Source organism: Armigeres subalbatus, chromosome 3 (assembly GCF_024139115.2).
Source record: "Armigeres subalbatus isolate Guangzhou_Male chromosome 3, GZ_Asu_2, whole genome shotgun sequence".
NCBI lineage: Eukaryota > Metazoa > Arthropoda > Insecta > Diptera > Culicidae > Armigeres > Armigeres subalbatus.
The window spans coordinates 386,361,582-386,380,894 of NC_085141.1; the positions used below are offsets into that span (position 1 = coordinate 386,361,582).

At 37.1% G+C, this 19,313-nt stretch overlaps 1 long non-coding RNA gene across 1 annotated transcript; it reads right to left on the bottom strand.

Annotated features, from left to right (window-relative positions):
• Positions 1–11,359: 11,359 nt before the first annotated feature.
• Positions 11,360–12,125, bottom strand: LOC134223837 (uncharacterized). Its single transcript, XR_009982743.1, has 3 exons — positions 11,914–12,125; positions 11,526–11,846; positions 11,360–11,462 (listed from the first exon to the last, which is right to left on the bottom strand). It is a non-coding gene; the product is annotated as an uncharacterized LOC134223837 (long non-coding RNA).
• Positions 12,126–19,313: the final 7,188 nt, after the last annotated feature.

Below are 19,313 nucleotides of genomic sequence, written 5' to 3' on the forward strand. Positions count from 1 at the left end.
ATTTACATACATTTACATTTAACGTGATTTAATCTATGACATAAACGAATCGAATGGTTAAGTGCTGGGTTAAGTGGAAACTGCAAAAGATAAGTAAAATCTTACGATTATTTACTGATTGCGGAAAAAAAAGTTTGAAAATACAGCACTATTGAAATTTTTAGAATTTCAATGGCGATTTGGTGAAAATGATGAATTTGAAATCAATTGACGACAAAATCAAGAAAATTCGTTGAGAAATTATCTAGTTATTAGTCTCCTTCTTCTTATTGGCATTACATCCCCACACTGGGACAGAGCCGCCTCGCAGCTTAGTGTTCATTAAGCACTTCCACAGTTATTATACAACGTACACACCAGTCAAGCAGTTTGACGAACATTGAGTCCGCGCCCAAGAAAACGCTTCGGTTGCTGCTTTGTTTGAACGTGTGTGAAGTTGTTCGATCAACCATTTGACAGTTGGCGACTCGGTTGGAAAAAAATAAAACGGTTTGATTTTGGTTTGAGTTGTCGGGGGTGGAGTCAAGGTTCGCCGAACATGTTTGAGCATTTGTAGTGAAGTTGCACAAACCTCCATATATTTTTTGATGCTTGGTGCTGACTGGTGTGTACGCTGCATAATAATTAAGCTGCAACTTTGTAGCTGAGGTACACTCGTACTGGTAAAGGGTAATAGAGGTAATAAATAGAGGTAGGGGCAGTAGGGGCAATATGAACATACGGGGCAATATGAGCCACTCTCTTTTTGAGCTTATTGACAAGTTTTATCGTGTAAAAGTTATATGATCTTTAGGAGAATGCTCCACATATGCCTCAACGTGAAAACCGCATTAAAATTCAATTCGAACATGAAAATACACTTGAAAATGTAAATTTTCGCGGCATGTGCAAAATTATTATAAGATTTGAAGTTTATAAATAAGGTTTTGACACAAAACTGATTAAAATACAGGTAAAAAATACATCACAATCAAAAGATCTATTATAATTGAATATTGTGCACACATGTTTATACTGATACAAATCAGAATTTATAAAAAAAATTTTTTTCTAAAACCAGTCTCTATGGGGCAATATGGGCATACCTGCCCAGAGCAAGATATCAGGCCTGAATATGCGAACAAGTTTAAATTTCTGTTGCCAAATACAAGAATATAATCATTTATGTAAGATTCATTACGGAAAAATTACAACACCAGATTAATGCGATCGAAACAGAAAAAAATGACTATTGGTCAATTGAAATATGGCTATTCAAACGGTAAAGAGTGGCAAATCGGTTCGGTTCCGCTGTTGTGCGGTTAATAATTTTATTTGGTATGGAATACTCTTAACCTGGGAGGGAGACTCTCGTCAAGAAAATTTTGTAAGGCAATATAACAACAATAACACACAAAACAAAATTTGGTCTTTTTAGGTGGCGCCTACGTTGATTGTTTATTCTTGTAGAAAATTTGCTTGTTGCCTGACAACAGTATTTGTTTATTTGATGTGTAGTATCGAGAGCTCCCTCCCAGCTCTTAACTGTTGTAGTATATTCTTCCATATTACCACACTTTTCTCTCCCAAAAAAACGTTTTGGATGGGTGGCCCATACTGCCCCAAATGGTGGCTCATATTGCCCCGTATAGTCGGGAACACACATTGAAATCAATACATTTTCAAAAGTGCATTCTAACAATTTCCAAACGCATTTTTCACCATTCATCGACGTAATATGAAAGGTAACACTCCCTAGTATAAGGCAACTACATTTGAATGATGATTTGTTGAGCTTTTCAGCGCTTTTCGGAACGATTTTCTTAGGTGGCCCATATTGCCCCGATCACCCCTAGAGGTAATATATAAACCATAGAGGACGATTGTCGCTGCGGTTCCCTTTGTCAAATCTGTCAAAACGTACTGATTTTTCCTTCGTTGACATTTAGTGCCCTATCTTCGCCAGCAAAAGATGTTTCGCCAGTGACGACAGCGACAATCTTCCTCTATAGTTTATTACCTCTATTGTGTACGCCCACTGTTTTATAAATGCATGAATATATTGAGAAACTAACCTTGGGACGTGCCGTTTTTGTCACCGAAATGTGACTGGCAAGAAATTGATTCTGCCCTGACATCTTCAACTTGAGTAAATTCGATAAAATCTGTTTGCGTGTATGATCAGGATACTTTTGACCGCAATTACGTTTACACTTGCAAGATGGTTTAATAGATCTTGCAGGCATTACCGTACCATCGGATCGTGTGTATTGTAGTCCTTTTTCTTTATTACGTTTGTTCTTCTCTCTCATCTGAACTTTTGAGACCTTTATTTCAACAACTTCCTTTTCGATGTTATCTACTCCCTGAATACTTATGTTTAATCGTCTTGGAAGTGTGCTCAACACATCTGAAATTAAAAAGAAAATCATAATTCATTAAATAGCTCAAATGAAATGTGTTAATAGCTTATTCAGACTACGAGCTTTACTGCCTGTAATCGCATAACTGTCCCATATGACTTTTCATCATTTTTGAGTTTTGATGACCAATAATGGTTATATTTTGGTTTATATTTTTATGCCTTAAAATAATACTGTGTAATTTGTTCTGATAATTTCGAAAAAAAATACCAAGTCGATTTGTCCCATCTTGAAAGTAACCTCATTTGAGTCCAATTGTAAAAGTAACCGTATAATATGTCCCATAAACATACATTTTAACTGTCTCTGATTCAGGAATATTTTACTTTCTTTTTTTTTATGACAAATATTCTTAGAACTGTTATCCCGGCCAGCGGATGATGTTTAAGGCACGGTCATACCAAATTGAGTTTAAATGGAGTAAAAACCCATTGGGTATTATTTTCCAAAAGATTACTAAACATCTGATCTATCATAAGTCTATGCAATCACGCTTGAACAATGTCACATTATCTTAGAACAACTTCTCGAATATGTATTGTTCAATGCAGATGTGTCGGAGCTAATGTTATTGGTTAACAAAGCTTGTTGTGAAAAACATTTGAAAAACCCAGATTAATCCACCTAGCGGTGATGGTGCCTTTCTCGTTCGTTCAAAAGGTTTGGAAAAATCTCAAATAACACCAATATGTGGATTGGTCTTATTTTTCATATTTGTTTATATGCATAAAAAAATTCTCGCCAAACGCAATTTGTTGCAAACAAATCGGATGTGCATAAGAGCAAAAAATGGCATTTTATTTTGTAGTTTTAAAATTAGTATTTTCGCCATACCTTTTGACCCAATTGTACGATCCGGCCAAGTTTCTATAGGAAACAATGGGACAAGATTCTGCGTCGAATGCAATCTGTTGCGGGCGACCTGAGAAGCACACATATTGCACATCAATCACAGTAACTTATATATGACCGGATTCAGTCACAATATGGTTACTGCAACCAGATTTGTTGAACTTGTGTTGCTTGGGGTACTGAAAAAGTTAGCTAGATTTTTTTGAACTCTTTTTCACAATAAATAGTAATTTGACCATAACTTTTAAGCCCATAGTCCGATCTGGCCAATTTTCAATAAGAAAATATGAGACATTCTGCGTCGAATGCAATTAAATGCGAGCAAATCGGTTCAGGAAAAGTGCCTGAAAATGAGTGAAATTTTTTTAGCGATTTTCCATAAAAAAATGGAATAATTTTCAATCCCATAGTCCGATATGGCCAATTTTCAATAGGAAACAACGGGACAGGATTCTACGTCTAATGCAACTTGTTGTGAGCAAATCGGTTGAAGATAAGTGCCCGAAAAATGAGTGACATTTTTTACGCGATTTTTTCGTATGAATTTGTATTTTGGCCATAACTTTCGATCCCATAGTCCGATATGGCCAATTTCAAATAGGAAACAATGGGACAGGATTCTGCGTCGAATGCAACTTGTTGCGAGCAAATCGGTTAAATAAGTACCCGAAAAATGAGTGACATTTTTTGAGTAGTTTTGCGCACACACACACACATACACACACACACACACACACACACACACAGACATCACCTCAATTCGTCGAACTGAGTCGATTGGTATATAACACTATGGGTCTCCGGGCCTTCTATAAAAAGTTTGTTTTTGGAGCGATCATATAGCCTTTATCGTATAGAGTAGAGTGGGGCAAGAGTACGCACTTAGTTTTCAATCGATCATGTGGCCCTTATGAAGCAAGCTTCTGCATATCAAATCAGTGTCGATGATTCATATACTCTTCCTTTATGTTACCCAGTGGATAAAATATTGAAATTATTGAGATTCGTTCTAGTAGAACCCTTATTGCAAGACAAGTGAAAAACGCACTCTTACCCCACCGGCAGTGTTGGTAAAAACTCAAAATCTCAAAACTCATGGATGATTCAAATCAAGCGTGAGTTGAAACGCACCCAACTCAGCACCTAAAAATTCATGGATGAGTTGAATCATCCATTTGAATCATCCTAGGTTTTCTTTTGTTCTTCTTCGTTAATAACAGTGAACTGACGTTTGTCACATAAAATATTAGACACTCTTTTATGTATAAGCAATAAATTGCCCCTAAATTGATTTCAAATGCGTTTTTAAACCAAAATGATTTTTTAGCAAATGAGTGAAATGATGCGTTCTAGCATGAAAAATTCAAGCGTGATGCATTCCTTTAAAATCGCAGACGATTTCGTTCGCACGGGAGCGCTCGTTGATTGAGATTTATGAGCGATTTTACCAAACCCGGCCCACCGGTGGGGTAAAAGTGCGCATCGGGTGGGGTAAGAGTACGCATTTATTCAATCATGTGCTTTAAGTATATATTAACACAAATAAGAGCTAATAACATTTAATCAAGGGCCTCATACGCCTGTCACTGGCGAACAAAGCTCGTGTACTCTGCATCGAAGCTTAGAACCGGTGTTAGGGCGCAATCGTTAATGCGAACATTTTTATATTCGGTTAGTTACTGCAAATAAATTCTTTTTCAAGTCCCTATAATAAAGCAGGTATCTCAAGCATACCATACCGTTATATTGCTGCATGATTGAGTGTTTAATTTTGATAAAATATCGAAAACAAAAGTGTGCATAAAAATTGCCTCGCCATAACAAAAAGGTGGTAGAGAATTAACACTGTTGTTTACAGTTTAGAACCAAATCCAGATGTCGCACATGTTGGGGTAGGGATTCAGTGCTCCGCCTTCTCCCCTGTGTTTAATGAGCACTAGTCGAGCCGGCAGACGTTGTCCTGCATAGTAGGCGAAAATGCGCGTTGAGAAGTTCCTTTGCTAAATTTCCATACAAATCTTCATTTTAGTATTTCATGATTACTCAACTTAACTAATGATTTTCTACAGAGGAAATATCATATAAACCCGTCGGAAACTATAACGAATGTAACTGCTGAAGGAATGAATAAAATCCATCCAGCCGTTTTCGAGTTATGCGGATACGAACACAGACCATTTCATTTTTATTATATAGAAGATATATTACAGAATGTTTAAAGATTACGTAACTCCTTAAGGGGTAGGGGGTCCTAAAAATGTGCACTTTCATACGAAAAACCATTGTTTTTTATATATACAAAAAACTACAAAGGTAAAAATATATATCAGGTTTCGCGTGGCGTATACAAAGGCATTTTCCTTAAAGAAAGTCCACCAATCACGTAACGTAAAATTTGGCTATTTCATCACCCCTCTCCCCTATCTTACTATTTGTATGAATCCTCTAAAAAATATATGGATCGTCACACATCTCGCAACCCCTCCCAGCTAAACGTTGCGTAATTTATGAATGTTTCTTTTGATGTTTCTAAATGAAATTATCATTTAGATGAAATTGTGTTTTCGTACTATGTTTAGGTGTACAACAAGTCCTAATGCAATTTCATTATTTCGCTTCAGTGCTTTGATCGCCTTTGAAGTCATTTCTAACACCGAATTACTTCAACCACAGATAACAGATGTTGAGGCTAGCATCCCATACGTGTGTAAACATCCGCAACCGTTAATTCAAATGTATTTTAAATTGGGACCGCGTTTGGCAATCGATTGGAGATGGCGCAAGAATCATTGTTATTGAAAACGCAGCCCGATTGCGGCTGTCAAATGCATTGGCTGCGTTCGACGGTTGTAATTCAGCTGCATCCTTATGTACTGCCGCAATCAGTTGAGTAGATGGCAGTAGTGGGCCAACGTATATCAATTCAAAAGTTTACACAGGATTTTCAATAAAATTTGTTCTAGCTTCAATGTCTGTTATCTGTGCTTCAACTTATCCTAAAAACTTGTGATAATTTCGAATTCTGTCCCTTTTTTTTTAGTCGTGGATCTTAACGCTTTGGAAGAAGTCTTATTTCGGCCGGAGATACGGGTTTGACATCATAACTTGAACATTCATATGCGTACTCTTGCCCCACCGGTTCCTGCGTACTTTTACCCCACAGTGCCAAACATTATTCAAGTAATGGTTTTGACTTTTTGGAAAACCAACCGGATTGGTGTTCTGTACCATAAAGTACTCTATACAATAGCTAATCGAAATGGTATAATGTTCACCTGATTGAACGTATATATGGTAATGAAATACTAGTTGCGGAAACCCAATTATTTTTAGCAAAGTGATCAAAAAGTTATCTAACTCCATATCTCCCTTGTTGTTTATTCAAATCGTTTACAATTACACATGATAATATTTGGCCAGAATACCTGTCAAACTGATGCAGTGCTGCTAGTTTATCTTTTTTAATTACTTAAAAAAATCGAAAACGTACTCTTACCCCACGCGCACTCTTGCCCCACTCTACTCTACTTAGTATACGGGAAAGGCAAAAATATTTAAATATGTTATTTTGATCATTTAAAATTTGTCCAAAATAGTTCAATTTTATTTTGGGCGGGGTAAAATGGTCAGGCGGTGGGGTAAAGTGAACAATATAAATAAAGCAAATAAGCCGATCAAAATAGTTTAAACTAAATAAATATTCTTACAATTAATTGCATATTATTCGGCAACTCGGCCGTACGAAAACCATTTTTTTTGTTAAATATCTTGGCTGTGCATATGCACAGCATATGTTTCGAAATGGACAAATTGATATGAAATTTGCGAAAAAGAATCCACATGTCTTGGAGGGACTCGAACCCTCAACCTCCTACTCTCTAGATAGACGTGATAACCCCTACACAACAAGACCACTTAAAGGTCACGTTTGCGGAAAAGCCATCAGAATCCGAGTACCAACCTCCACCGCGGTTAGCTCTTTTTTGCAAATTGAATATCTTTCGGATGCTTGATTTGTCCAATCTCCACATGTGCTTTACTGTTGTATATCCACAGCCAAGCGAGTGCACATTGTTTATTAAACGAGAGGATTGCACTCCATGCCCCCAGTAACTGTCTGGGCGGGACGGTATAGAATGCGAATTCAATCGCACTCTGCTGTGCCAAAGGCTTGCTTGGCTAAAGCATTTGATGAGTTTGATTGCCTGAGACACGTGGATTCTTTTTCGCAAATTTCATATCAATTTGTCCATTTCGAAACATTTGCTGTGCATATGCACAGCCAAGATATTTAACAAAAAAATATTCTTAATAATATTCTAAATGTTCCCTGACAGGTATAAACCCTTCGTTTTATCACAGACAAACAGACATACCGGGCTTTGTCAAAATTATAAGGCGGGATTTTTTTCGGAAAAATATATTAAGCTCTTTTAGTGGAATGTATTAAACCGTCTAAGACGAATTAAGTACTGTCCATTTAATTCCACTAGTTAATTTTCGTAATCTTTGCAGATACGTATTTCGACCACAACTGTGTGGTCGTCTTCAGTGTCTTGTACTTGACTCGACTTGACTCGGACTCAGGATTTTTAATATTCAATTGACCATTGCTCAGTGAAATATTACAGGTTCCTTTGGTTTTGGTTTTGGACTCTTTTACAGAAACTAGAGTTTTTACTAAGTTGATTGATACAAGGATATCACAGATCGGATGACAAACATCTGAGATATGGATGTTTCCATGAACGAGGTGCGTTGTATGGAAATATTCGCTCAGGAATGTAGAAGTTGTACGAAAATGTGTATGTGTAGCGTTAATGACCAGATCCCCCTTTTCTTCACCCCCTGATTGATGATCCCACTGTCAACCGAACCGATTAAGGTTGAAAATTGAGCTAGTTTGTCTCCATTTCTCTGTCAGAACATTGCTCACTTTACCCCCAGGCGACATGACCAATTTACCCCATAGCTACATGTTTTTCAAATAACAACTAAACTAAGAAAAACAATTAAAAAACTATCTTTCATCAACCAGTTCCGCTTCATAACAAGCAAAATGAACGATGTGAACGATATTTTGGTTTAGAACTACTAACTCAGAGTTTTCATGGCTTAAATGCAACAGTGCCGAAATTACATCAAACTAGCATTTTGCGAAAGCGCGCAGAATTTTGCTAAAATCTAGCTGCTAAATAGATATTTCATGATTTGAAATAGCTCAGAGAGCATGAAATGCTTAATTTATGGTGTAGCATAGAAAATAATACGATAAATTCATAAACAGGGGATAAACAAGCCGTTACCCACTTTACCCCGCCTGTTCACTTTACCCCCGCTACCCCTAGTATATGAGTAGTACGTAAAAAGTAAAATTTGGGGATATACTAATTAAGCATTAAGGGGTATCTGTTTTTATTCATCATTAATCACCAATTCTTAATTTTCATTCGGTTGCGTGACCAACATGTACCTATCATTTTGAACGTGTAACTTCAATTTGCCACCAAAACATTTGCAACATGTTTTAAAAAAATCATAAATAAAGATAAATCACACAATTATCGAAATTCGGTAAAAACTTGTTGATTGGGGGATTGTTGTTCGAATGTTGTTTAGTTTTAGTTAGTTTTCTGCTCTGTCGAATCACACGTTTCACAACTTTCGTGTTCGTGTTCTCATTTCACGATAAAAATGTACATTTTTACAACTTGGCTATAAAACTAGTCTAGAACTCTTAGTACAGGAAAGTACGATAGCAATAACAATCGTTTTGGTGCATGTATACAACGGTAATGTGAAATCCACGATTTGTAATTATTGATATAACCTGTAGAATTCAACGTGGTAGGACAGGATATGCGATTACTTTCCATGCCAACAGGGTAAGTAACTGCATATCCTATCCCATGGATTATTTTCGTAAAAATAAGCAAACATCATTTTAATAATGCAAGGCATAGTAAAAGATACATATTTTTACACCACACTAGTTTGAAAAATGTATGAAAAAATGATCGTTTTCTCGATTTGCTATTTTTTCATATGGGACTGATATGCGGTTATAGGCAGTTTAACACTTGATAAAAAGAATCTTGATTTGATAATGTACATTACATAATTATTTCCAAATTAGATTTGCGAACATAGTCATCAAGTATCTCTATACCATACGATAAACCTTCTAGTCTAAATAGGCTATAAAAGTTGTATTTTCGACATCTGACTATATTTGAAAGCTATGAAAATATTCTGTTTATTTTGTTAGTTTTTTCTTTGAATAAGGCTATAGAATATACTTTTTTTAAATTTAATTCAATTTAAAATATAAAATATAGATCCAAAACTTATTAAAACGTCCAAAATAAATTAACCATATACCACAGACAAACTGATATAACACATGGAGCATTAAGTCATCAAAAGTATAGTCGCGTGAGCATTGACATATATGTTGTTTTCTCCTACTCTGGCAAATCGCAAACTGATGGCAGTGAGCTACTTAGTGAATCGCGAACTTGATGGTAGTGAGCAAATCAATAATAATAGTGTACGATGTAAATTTTTCAAATGTTATTTCAGTTTGTCTGTGCTTGTCAGTCTAATCTTGAACAGGTAAGATATATTCTTTGTAAGCCACAAATCATTATCGTTACTTACCTCGATTGCGGCACGATCGTTTCGGTGGCAAATCGGTTGGGATCCTGGTAGGGATAGTTTTATTTTCAGTATCGGATAATTCATCGAATTCATCATCGCTAATCAATGTCTGATAATTTTGAAAATATTCATAAATTGTCAGATTATTGAGTCCTGAGGGATCACAATCAGCACTGCCTTCATCACCGGAACCATCGGCGTTATAATCGGGATTCCAGTCAGAATCTTCGGAGTCGGATCTCAAGTCAGCATCTTCGGAGTTTGTTTCAGATCTTGCACAATTCCTATCATGATTAACTTCATCTGTTTGATGTGGTGACGTAGACATTCGATCCAAGGAGGTATGTGTAGTACCACTACTCGGTTGAGGCAGATTAGTTATCGTCAGATTTCTTATTGGTCGCAAGTCTAATGGTAATGCACATCTATTTTCTTGTCTGAATTTAGATTTCGGCAAAGCTAAGCAAAGTGCTTCTTGATTTTCACATTCATCTGAATTTTGGATATTATTTGAACCGTCTCGAGTAATCGATTTGAATGAGTAGTCAATGGCTACAACGGACTTCGGTGTTGATGTGACAATACGACCAAAAGAAGCATCTGAACTTGTGAAACTTTTTTCGATATAACTGCCTACATGTGCCTCCGGGATATTGTTTAGATTCTGGTAGCCAATTCTGGGGCTACTTAGCCTTTCTGCAAGATATAAAATAAGTTTAGTTTGATTATATATTAGTATCACGAAAAAAAATTAGCATAAATATTTTATTGGTTAGCATGAATAAAATGTTTAAACTAATTACGTAAACACTTTTTTGGGTTTCTCGAACAACGCCCGCCCCTCCCCGTAAGATAAAGTGGGTAATAAAGCGACAGACCCCCCCCTTTCCTCCTAAGTGCTTACGTAATATGTATACAGCCCCTTATCTAATTTGTATCTTACTAATAATAATAACAATATAGAATATTAAATACCTTCGTTTTCCAGATCCCAGTTTCGTGTTGATTCACCGTTCATAGATTTTGCTTGAGAAACATTCAAGGAATGAGCTCGGATTGTGTTCACCTTGTTGAATTCTGATGGATCAGGTGCTCCAAATAGTTTAATTGAATCTGAAAAGACAATGCCTATTGAAAAACAATACTCACAGAGGAATACCACAAAGTAAAACATATTTGGCCATTTGAAACATACTCTGTAGTTTATCATGGGCAGTTTGTGCAGCCGGCCTTTTTGATGTGGAGTTTTCGAGCAAGAGTGAATTCGACAAATTCGGATAATCATGCTTAGCTCTCGCAAAAAACGTGCTGCTATCGTTCAGCTTTGCTGCCTTCAAATTGGTTAAATCCCGGAACACTGAGCGAGACTTCGATCCGTGGGATTGAGCTAAAGTGTAAACATAAACCTTTAATATAAATAAGTATTTTAGTCGATCGACTTACATTTTCGAGAGAAACGCGAACGGTGAGAATGCACCGAATTTGAAGACTCAAAGAAGTTTGAAACGAGTAGCGGTATTCGCGACTTGGGCGCAGGCTTGCAGGAATCTTAAAAACGAATAGTACAAATTAATAGATGATGCAATCTATTTGTTAGGCGATATAAATTACCATTTTTCCGAGTCAAAGAATGCTGATGCGATCCGGCTGTGTTATTGCGTGATGTATGGGATGATTCTCGCGGCTGCAGATCCGAGACATATCCCTCTGTTCGTATACTACGTGATGCGTATTCAGGTTCCGTGATAGACACACACTGGCCTCCATCGGAGTATTGTGTGCAGGGTGCTCCAAATTGTAAACTAACCGACTCGGTTACAGTAGCGTTGACTGGCATATGTTTGCGTTTACCGGTATCATTGCGCGGCGGGCAAAGTGATTCATATTTCCCATCCGGTTCATTGGTATGTAAATAGGGTCTAGGTATGTAATCTGTAAAAGCCAATCAAGTGTTATTGTAAACATGTAAATCGTCATGACTCATAATGCTCAGACTCACCATTTCCTTCAGCAAAAGGATGCTGATTTGTTCCGGACTCGGTTCCGGAGGCATAATTATGTGAAGTGCAGGACTTTTGTAGATGGGATGCGCAAGTAATGTCTACAAGAGACGAGCGCTGATGAGCACCGGATGTATTCGCGGATTTGGCGCAAGCTGTTCGTATATTGAGATGAGCAACCGAGGAAAGTTTTTCTCGTTGTGACCGATCCCCATCGGAGGCATCGGTTTGTAGCGTGTGAAATGCTAGAATTGAATTGTGCTGTATTGCCGAGTAATTTTGTAATTGTGACGCAAGCACTGAAATAACCGATAATACGATTATTTAGTCTTGTTGAATCTAGCAAAGACTTACCATTATTTCCTGTACTACAAGAATGCTCATGTGCCTCTGGAGGATGCTCTTCCATATGGAGCACCTCTTCATTAATCGAGTGAGACGTTTCGCTTAGACTGGACTGAATTGGTGAAGAGAAATTAACGAGTTTTGACTTGTGAGATTCAGATGAAGGAATTGTGACAGTCGGATGTTTATGGGCATAAGGTGAACATGTTCGTGGCACACGGGATGTGTGTGTGATTTGTGTGTTCGAAACAAATTGTCTGAACTGTGACCCAAACGAGCCAGATGCAAAATCTGTAACAAAATATTGAATCGTTTTTTTTTTCGTTCGAAAGTGAATTAAAACTTACCACTGCTTTCTGTAAAAGAGTGCTTATTCGCATTAGATGCATCGGTGTGTTGTGCGCGGAATTTACGTGGATTGTATCCGGGGATAATAGATGAATATTTATGTGCAACGTTCGAAACCCCTTGTGATCGGTGGAATGTTTTTTGTCGTTTAAGTTTGACGTCCGTGGCACACTGTGGCTCGGTTACGGAATCTGTTGCAAAATAGTCAAATTCGATTTAATATAACAATTTAACTTGATTTGTGTGGCTCTAAACTACCGTTCTCCTCTGTGATAGGACGTTGTGGTGTATCGGGTGCAAATAAATATGACGCTCGATAATGTGAACTGGAAGCATTGCCGTACAGCGCATGGGATGTTTGCTGGGTATTGACCTGTTTGCTCGCCACAAATTCCCTGAACTGGGATCCGAACGATCCAGATGCAGATACTACGATAATGTCAATGAAATAGATGGACTACAATATATTATAATGGATTATTAAATTTACCTTGCTTTACGAACATATTTGTATTTTCCATATTGTAAAAAGCTGCTGGGTTTGTAGCGTTGTTTGCGTTCTTTGAACATTAATATTTGCAAGTTGCTAGCGATACTGATGTACACTTCGTTCGACTTAACAAACCTTTATCAAGTTTCGTCAAATTTTGCGACTTACGACGTTGTGTTCACTTTTGACGAAACCGTAAAGCGTTATGAGTGTTACATCAGTCCTTCATTGACAAAACGACTAATGTAACGATTGTTCAATTTTTAACAGTTTGCTGATTCAGTCATTTTTTCGTTTCAAAATCTAGAGCAGCCTTAATAAATATATCAGAATTTTTTCATTGGCACGCATTAAGGAGCATAGAAGGCATCATACTGTGGCAAAATCTCATTTTTGTTTACAATGTTACATACGACCTTTTGAAAATTTAGTCTTGAATTCTTATTCTTTCTTCTCTGTTCTTCCATCTCACTTCTCACTTCCCAAATCTCAAATCCCAGTTAACAAGTCTCGATTGGGTATAAAAAAAAAATGATTATAAAACTACTGAGTGCTTTTTAGTGGAATCCTGGATTCCTATTTCTCACTTCCCATCTCTCATAACTTCTCACTCATCACTTTTCACTTTTATTTTCTCATTTTTCAATTCTAACTTGTTTATTATTTGTGGCACACGCCCTTATCAAACTATGACATCCTATCTGATTGGCGCGTTTTATCCTGCATGCAAAGTTTTTATTAAAATGTATATTTTTCTAAGAAAAATGTAGTAAAGTTAACTTTTAAGTAACTTGACACAATCTTTAATAATTTGTTTTTTTATTGACATATGCTAACGTTATTGAGAAAATGTGTTTATCCAGTGAAAAACCTTGTGGGAACGGCAGCTTGAATTTCATCAAAAGGTAACACAATTAATTTTTTTTCCAGATGTCTTGACCATTATTTTTGATTTAGTGTTCTAAAAACATGGTTGGACGTCAGCTGCCATCAGTTTGGTAAATTAATTTAGCCTATTGATCAGAAAATATAACAATTGTAACCTTTGATCAGCAGAAGATATTGAGCATATTTATACATCAAAAATTGCATTTTTCTAGCTCAGAAAGTCACCCGAAGACGACTTTTCCGAAAAATCGAAAACAAAAAAAAGGAAAACAATTATGCTAGGGGGTACCCTAATCCAAATAGGTAAAATTGCTCTTAAACAACCAACTTAAGAGCTATAGACAAAGTTATTGAACTAAGCTGTGATACAATTTTGTAGAAATTAGAGACAAATATGCTGTTAAAACAATCAAAAATGTTTACAACTTTTTTGATTGGTCGCCCTCTTATTCGGTTCTATTTGATGCCCTGATGCTCTGGACAAAAAAATAAGCCAAATCTGTCAACGTTTAGGTTGTGCTATACTCATTGGAAGTTTATTTGTAAAAATGCATGCAGAAACATCGAAAAACAGTGATTTGCAGTCGGACGGCACCATTTACGATGAAGAGCTTTGATACTTATTCAGTTATTGTAGAATTAGCAAAAAAAATATGATGTGAACCGCGAGAAGATTAGTGTTTACCTGGCAAAGTTATTGTGGGATTTTTCATATACGGATTCAATTTTCGTTAAACACCTTACTGCCGCTAACCGCAAGTCAGACTTATCTGTATATGGGCGCCATATACAGATAAGTCTGACTTGCGGTTAGCGGCAGCTTAGTTCACTTAAGAATTATGTGATTTTGCTGAAGCATATTTGATATTGTCTTATCAGCGTGGTTTTATAGTATTGAGCTCAAAATTAGAAAATGAATGCATAGATTTTATTTGTTTCTAGTGGAATGCTCATTTATATATCCACTTCTACCGGCGTATACGCAGATAGAGAATTGATAATAGCATACATTTGCTCACTAGAAGCATCATGTGCACCTTTCTAAAATGCACAAAGATATGTATTTCAGATTGTATTTCGCAGACCCATAGTCTTATATGTAATCAGCACGACGAACTAAGCTATTGTCTTTTTGTCCTTGAATATGTGTTTGTGCATATGAGAACAGTATGAGCTGGAAGAAGAACTTTCAGCAATTTAAATGATCTTTCAATCCCGTTCTGGATTTTTTATTTTTTTTTGCAAAATTATGCAAAGATCTAGAAATGCCCACAATTCTGCAATGTTCCTTACATATTGTGCTAATAGCTTAGCTTAGCTTAGACTGACTGTACATATCAACGGTTGCTACTCCGTGATTGATCAGAACTGGTGCAAATTGCACTTCGATCCAAGTGAATAGGGGCTGGGGGTTACCATCTATTCTAGAAGTGCACGTTTCAGCAGCTCACACAAGTTGATCGATAACGTCGCCGGCGAAGCCCTTACAGTCAGTTGGGAAGGGAATGTAATGTGTGGTGATTATTGCTACAAGAGACCGAGAGTACCTCTGCATCTCCACAATTACCACGGGAAGGATGTTTTGTTAGTTGGGTAGGGTAATCAGAAACATAGAACGGGATGCACCATGGAAAGTGATGTGTCCTATGCAACTTGTATTCTACTAATCAGTTCGGTTATTTTGAATATCAGTATTTCCTTACCTTGTTGAATTGTTGATCCTTCGCGAGGATAAACAATCAATAGCTCACAAGAAGCGATTTTGCATTTGAGATTTGAGTCGAGAGCCAGCAACATAATTTCTTCAACGCAAGGAAAATAGAAAAAGAATTGGCATGAAATTGAAAATAAGGAGAAAATTACGGCTGTTTAACCGCATTGATAATTATCGGAAAGCCAATGTCAATCAGCCACCCTTATTTGATCTCAGTTTGAGGTTAAATAAAAATGCACAGCCAAAAGTATTTTTATAAGTCACATTTATTTCGATGTTTCTTTTATATGTCGTGTGTGGGTTATGAGTACGTTTTCATCTAGTTTTTATTAGACATTTATACTTTTTATGAGTTAAATTAATTTATAATAAATAAGGTACCAGTCAAAACGAGTAATGCTAGAGATGGCGTTTTATCAATGGTAGTAAAATCGAAATTTCATCACTATAAGACTACTAATCAGTGCAAACTAAGTGCAGGAGATAATCTTTTCATCTCATACTTCATTCCTTATCACTACTTTCTTCTAAAACACCACCATTTTCCATAAATTTATAAAATACTTGATTTTCCCATACATTTTATCGATTTCCAACTACCATTATTCCATTCTTCTCATGGTGAAAATATTGCCGTTTACATTATAACAAGGGTGGAGATCTGTGAGCCTACTCCTCAAAACGAGCAGTAAGTAGGTCTTGGCTATCCACAGACTCCAAGTTGACCTTTGTAGAACATTATAACGTCATTATTCATAAAGCACATAACATGCTTGGATTCATTAAACGTTTCAGTTATCATTTCAATGACCCTTACACGATAAAAACACTCTATGTGTCCTACGTCAGATCAATATTAGAATACTGTAGCATTGTCTGGTCACCCTATCAAGAAGTCCACTCAAATCGAATCGAATCAGTACAAAAACAGTTTTTGCTTTTTGCTCTTAGAAAGTTAGGTTGGTCAACCTTACCGCTTCCGCAATATGAATCTCGGTGCCTACTAATTAATATCGAAACACTTAAGAAAAGAAGAGAAGTTGGTTGTGTAACATTCGTTAATGGTTTAATCTCACATCAGATAAAAGCAGAAAGCCTTCTGTCAGGCTTGAACTTTTATGCACCTACGCGTACCTTGAGAAATCGTGTCTTATTTCAACTAAATCTGCAACGCACATCCTATGCTAAAAATGGACCGCTCAACTCTATGATGAACATATATAATAAATATTGTGAGGTCATCGACATATCAATGTCTAAAACGCTAGTGAGGAAAACAATGAATAGTATAGCATAATAGTTGTCTAGTGATTAAAACAGATAGTGTTTAAGTGAAAAAATGTGTTTGTAGTCTACAATGCTTGACGAAATAAATAAAAAGTATAAAAGTATACTACTCGCAGAGAAACTAGAAAAACGAACCTCGAAAAATGTTCGTGAAGCTTCGCGAGCCATTCGGGTCAATATGCAGAATGGCATAAAGCAATATCGAAACATGTTTCTCACAGATGTACAAGATAGAACACACTTGATTATTGTTATTGTGTTCATTTAAAATGAAATATTTTCATTATATTTGAAGACACTACGCGATCGCGATTTTTACTCGCGATCAAAATACCGCCATACTGTTTGTCTTTGCTCTGCCCATACTCGCGAAGAAAGCAAGCGCCAGAAAAGTACAGACAGCAAATTCGCGCGAATGCGGCGTTTTTTGGTGGGCCAAATTAGACTCATTTCTTATTCGTGAAGCGAGTATTTCCACCACTGCATAAAAGTTGTGTGTGTGTGTGTGTGTGTTGGAACATAAACAACAGCTACCGCCATCGGGGGTGACAATGGGTCTGGGGGGTGATAATGGGTCATCGCTCTCACAGGCAGCCTGGAGGTCGGATAGCAAAATCGTTCAAAATGGTCTCTTATATTTTAGTCTTCTTGCCCTCAGATACATTCAATCTATTCTACAAGGATTCTAAGTACTTGAAACAGTGACCCATTCTCATCCCCATTTGACCCATTGTCACCCCCGACGACGGTACAGAAAGTTTCTAATTAATGAATGTGTAGCAAGGACTGAGATGACATCTTCTAGTGATATGTTTTCACCTGTCATAAGACGAGTCCAGTACCACTCCATTCAACTGCACCGCGCTGCAATTCCCACAGATACGAATCACGACCGCAACGGCAGTCCTTCTCAGCATCTCGACCTCCAGTCAAGCACGAGACACCGAAGTCGGCTCCACAGCGGAGTCCAAAACATGCATCCGTAAAGACTACAACACGGCGGAACTCGACGGAACTGAACGGAATACACTAATTTAGCTTAAAAGTCAAGCGCGGGTTAAGAAAATTGTGCTAGTCGTATGAAAATAATCACAACAAAGTATAGATATATATTTTTTTCGATCTCGCCAAGTTTGTCTCCGCTGGTCGGGTCTCGTGGGTCTTCGGTCACTATTCCATTCGTAAAACATGTTCCTTACATATTGTGCTAATAGTAAAAAAAAAGAGCTTAGTTTGATTAATTGTACACATGGTAGTTGCTAATCATGATTGGCAAAGAAAAAGAAAATATACACAGCTGACCAATTGAATAATCTTCTTGGGATAAAAAAAAGTTTCTCATTGTATACTTGCTTCGGAGTTTCCATTTCATGACCAATAACGATGCCGGTCCCAGCAAACACAAGATCGTATATAATAGCGATCAAGTGTACAAAGTGGAGGCCATATACGTACACTTTGCATGCAGTCAAATGGAGGCATGTGCCTATATCGCATCCACCTTGTATACTTATTCGCTATTATATGCGACTTTGTGTTGACTGGGGTGTCAAGTATCAAGTAAGCAATTCATGTGAAGCCACCTTGGTAAGCGACTAAATATTTATTGTAAACGAAGTTATTCTGAAAACACGAATACGAAAACTGTTTTTCAAATTAATCCAACGCATGATCAATGTGCATCGTTTAATAAGCCTCTACAGCACGATTGATTCTGCACTAAATAATGTTGTGCTCTTCGCTGCGGACATTAGTTTGATAACTTCGTGTTCTTCCACACTAGCTGTCGTGATCAGCATCAACATGATCGATTGCACACTGGTTATACAAATTTCTGCTATGAGAGGTAGATTATTTTCACTTCGCATTCACTCGAACTTGCTGCCTTCCCATGACCAGCAGCAACACGATCGATTCCGCATTCATATTGTGCAAATAGTCAAAAAATATCACAAAATTTAAATTTGAATCTTGGAAGCACTGAAAACTACGTACGTATTTGTCGACTCAGACTTGCCCACATGTGTCAGTCAGGTCACTGTCTTAGATTCGGACTACGTATCGGAATCATTACAGACATCCGAATTTTGCGGTATGTAACTTGTCGTGTGTTGATAACTAGTCCAGGGACCATCCTTAGTCGTGCGGTAAGATGCGCGGCTACACAGCAAGAACATGCTGAAGGTAACTGGTTTCGATTTCCGGTCCGGTCTAGGAAATTTTTGAGTTGGAAATTTTCTCGACTTCTTCGATCTTCTCAAACCTTCTTGCCAAATCATCATTGTTGGTGAATCCAAGTGAGCAAATCTCAATCATTACTGCAAAAA